This window comes from Nuphar pumila, chromosome 6 (assembly GCF_984573655.1).
Source record: "Nuphar pumila chromosome 6, dmNupPumi1.hap1.1, whole genome shotgun sequence".
NCBI lineage: Eukaryota > Viridiplantae > Streptophyta > Magnoliopsida > Nymphaeales > Nymphaeaceae > Nuphar > Nuphar pumila.
Genome location: NC_143254.1, coordinates 86,480,997 through 86,485,524, shown reverse-complemented (window position 1 = coordinate 86,485,524; position 4,528 = coordinate 86,480,997).

Here is a 4,528-nt window from a genome sequence, read left to right as displayed (position 1 = left end):
TGATGTGGATCATCAACTTAGGATTAATTTACCTCTTACGAAATGGTGCACGTGCCATTCGTGTTTCCATTTGTGAGATTTTTGGAAAATAAAGGTAGAAGTATGAAAATAAGCAATTTATGACATTATTATGCTCATACATTCTATCTAAAACAAGAAATGTAAATTCTCATTAAAATCTAACTATTACAATCAGATAAAGTTGAATGTACAATTTCAAGTAATGAGATTTTTCACATATTCCATGCAAAAACACTTGGTTAGTACAAAAAGAGAAGAGAAATGGCATGCATCATATAGATATCAAATGGAAAATTTGCTCGTATGCCAAGATATAAATGATGAAAAAGATGGGAAATGAGATGCATACTTATATACATATATATATGCATGTATGCCTATATATATATATGTATATATATATATATATATATATATATATATATCACATGTGGCATACACTCGATGTAGATGGATGAGGGGGTTGTTGATGCAGGAAAACATAGCAAGAGATAGGTGGATGCTAGGTGATAGCAGCAAGGTAGGGGTGCAGGGGTTTTTACTGCCATATGACAGAATATGTAATGAAGGCAGCTGTTGGAATGCAACATAGATGGTGCTGGAGGTAATAACAAAAACAAAGTGATACAACATGGACTTTTAAGTGCAGGGAGCAAGGGCATAGATGAAGAAGATGCAGGGAACAACTGACAGATTGGGTGAAAGTGGAGTATTTGGAGCTACTGCTGCAAATACAGTGCCGGGAGTCAATGGAGTGTTAATGGCACACACATGGACTTTCAGGTAACCCCTAAAGATAATATCAAAGGTTTTCTCCAAATTGATGCAGTCATGACTAATATAAACCAAATTTAGTGTTTAGGTGGGAATAGAAGTATTGTTGTTGTGAAGGCAGCACATACAATGTGCTACCGTAAGTAAAAATGGCAAAGATGCACATGCCGTGCATAATGGAGATATGAATGGCTGAAGATACAAAAATGTGGGAGTGAGGAGCTACAACATATGTATGGATACAACAGGGGGGGGGTTGTGAAGGTGACAACAAGTAGGATGTCATAATAGGATGGTTGTTCAATAAGTGTTGGTGCTGGGATGTGCTGTAAGTGAAAGTACGCAGAGGCATACTGATATGATTATATCAATAAATTTAATACTTGACATAGACCACTAATGAAAGAACTGATGCTTCAAAAAGGAATACAGCAAGGAAAGAGAAAAAAAAAAAACATTAGATATTATCAAAACAAGAGGTCAAATGCCACAGATAGTTATTTACAACCCATCAAAATTAAGAAGAAGGGAATATAAAATGCAGGGGATTAAGGCCTGTAAAGCAAATATACCAACTTGTATTTCATGAAGGAGATAGAACAAGGGTTCAAGGGGATCTAACGAATTCCCTGGGTCACTGCTATGCATCGGCAGATGGGGTGATCAGGGGAGCTTGAACCATCAAGGCAGTGATGTCCTCCTTCTGTGTATAACGGCATTGAGATCTCTTCCCAATTTTCTCAAGAGAATCGATGGCGCCTTTGGGAAGCCATTTGATGGCATGCTAAATTGGTTCAAATACTCCCCTTACTGCAGCTGTTAAAGGTAGCTGAATAGGGAATGGTGGAGATGAGCTTGATAACTTCAACTTCAGAAACTCTGTTTTGCTGCTGGATCCAATGCTCACTTGCTAATGAAATGCAGGTTTAACCAACTTTGAATCGTGCTAACTTCTGTGAAATCTTGTTAAAACAAACCAACCTTTTCGAGAACTTTTAGGATATTCGAAATATTTGGCCTCTGAAGTCTCAACAAGTGAAACAGTAATGTAGTGTCTTCCATCCAAACACGTATACTGCCCACCAATTTGAAGCTTCACTGGGTGCAAAATCATCCTGAAATAACATAAGTTTTGGACAAAGTCCAAGACTTACATATAGTTCATGTTCATTGAAAAACCCGCAAGAACTACCCAGTTTCTATCTTTTGCAAAGTTACAACAAGGAAATCGATGGAATGGTTAATCTACATACCCTGTGAACTGAAAAGGAAAATTGATTTCATAGATAGACAATTATAAAATGAAGCACCGCTGCCAAGAAGCAGATTCAAATGGCTCTGGAGAAAAATAACTCCATTGGTCTGTTCTCCCACTAGAAACTCCAGCCAAATATAATTAGAAACAAGTGAGAGGAGAAAACAACTCCCACAGCCAACATAGAGATAAAAGCTGCTCCAATTATTCAACGTGATCCCACAGCAAGAAAAGAAGTAGCAATGGCTGTACATTTTATAGTAGAAAATCATTGAAAATTACAGTCAAAATCTGGCATGGCAGAACAAGAAAAATTAATGCTACCTAAAGTCATTGTTGCACAAAGAAGGCATGAAAAATCAGAAACGCTGACTGCTTTTCTTTACATATGCAGCCAATTATAGTCAACTACGAATGCAAGGACACACTCAATCCACAAAAGACCATAGCAAGAAAAACTTCTCCCTCTCACTTTTTTTTCTATGATAGCACGTGGAATTCAATCAACAGACCAGGAGACACTTCCACATTCATAAATTACTCAAAAAATCTGCTTCCCACACATAAAAAAAAAATAAAAAAAAAGAAAAATTACAAGAAATTACGATAATTATGTAAAAAAAAACGAAGATGGACATCTATGTTGAACGATACAAGCAATTCATTCATCTTTGTCGATCAATAAAATGATGGTTGCTTACAAAGAATATACAATCACCAAACACAAGGATCAATAAGTAACAATCACTCACTACAAACATTCTGTCAGAATCAAATCAGAAGAGGAAGGTTATAGGGGAGTGTAGGCAACAAACCATCCTCCAAAAGCACAGTGTCTACTCATTCTTCCAAGCATACAAAATAAGCGAGAAGCCTAAAGCAGCATGCGACTGCCTTTCCATGAATGTAGGGACCACAGTAAAACACGAGCTGGTGAATGAGAGAGGATATCCACGGAAAATAACAGAGTGTTTTCAAATGAAATTGCAGAAAGAAAGACCAAATCAATGCTTTAACATAAAATAAAATAAAAAAAAGGTATAGCACTATGCTAAATACGAGGCTAAGAAAAATTTGATGCTGGAAGACCCATTAAATGAAAATACATTACAGGATTAAAAGAAAAAAAAAGGATGATAACCACTATATCAGAATAGAAGATCAGTTGTGCGGAGATCCGAAACAAGAAATCATGAAAAGAAAGAAGAAAAAAAGAAGAAAAGAAAAAATGAAATTACGAAGTAAAACGTCACGATAGAAATCAAAATATGAATGAGGGATCAAAATCAGAAGGAAAAGATTGGCTATAAAGGGGAATTAAAATCTAAAAGATGGAACTCAAATAAACTCAGACCTAAATCGCGAAGCTGATGAATATTAGATCTGAATGATAATAATAAAAAAAAAGAAGAAAGAAGATGTTGAAACCCAACCGTTCCATTTACTGTAGCTTTAGGTGAATCAAAACTGCTACATGCAGGCCGATTCCACCCTGGATGCTAAAAAAAAGAAGAAGAGGGGGATCTAACGTAATTCAGAAATCAAAATGATGGTGGAGAAATAAAAGGCAGAAAAGAAAATACTTATGAATGGATAATGGAAATAATAACAGAAAAAAGAAATGAACCGATGGTGGGGAAGAAGCACCAATCGTAAAAAGGAGGAGATAATATTCAAGAATCAAGTTGCTAACCTTAAGTTAATTTAACAGAAATGTAGGAACGTGATTATTCCCTTGGTGCATTTATGACGAAGGAAATTGAAACAAGGCGTTGCTACGAAACAGAGCAAGAATTCCTACAGAAAGCTAAAAAAAAGGATAGTTACTTACCTGCAGTTATAGAGGGTTTTTTTTTTTGTTTCTCCTTCGGCTTGCTTGGGAAAACACAGCAGATAGTTGGAGGAGAAGGAGAGAAGAAGAACGAAGGAGAAGGAGGAGAACGCAATGGAGAGGTGAATTGTGGATGGTCCCTCAAGGAGGTGATGCGTGTTCCTTTAAGGAGGGAGAAGGAAGGATCCGGTTGCAGATTGAGGGTTGAGGGAGTTTCTGTTGGTGATGGACGGGAGATGGAGGCTGTGATGGAGGTCGCACATGGGGGGGGGGGGGGGGGGGTCGGCCATGGAGGAAGACTCTCCTCCCTCAAAGGCGCCGCCCTCTCCTCTCTTACGAAGGAAAACCCTAAGCCACCAATTTACGAAAAAGGGCTCTTTCAAAAAAAGATTTTCAAAAAGGTGTTTTTCTAAAATGAGGTTTTTGGTAAAAGATGATTTTAAAAAGCTAAAACTCATTTGTTTTTCTCGTAAATTTTCCATTTTTTTTGGTTTTTAGTTTATTTTTCAATTTTTTTGTATCTTTAGGATAAAATCCTAAAGTTTCACGAGAAAACAAAGATTAAAACTATTTTTTTGTGTTTTTGCAAAAATATTTACAAAAAGGGAATTTTTCCGAGATTAAAAAGCTATTTCGAGAAAATTTCT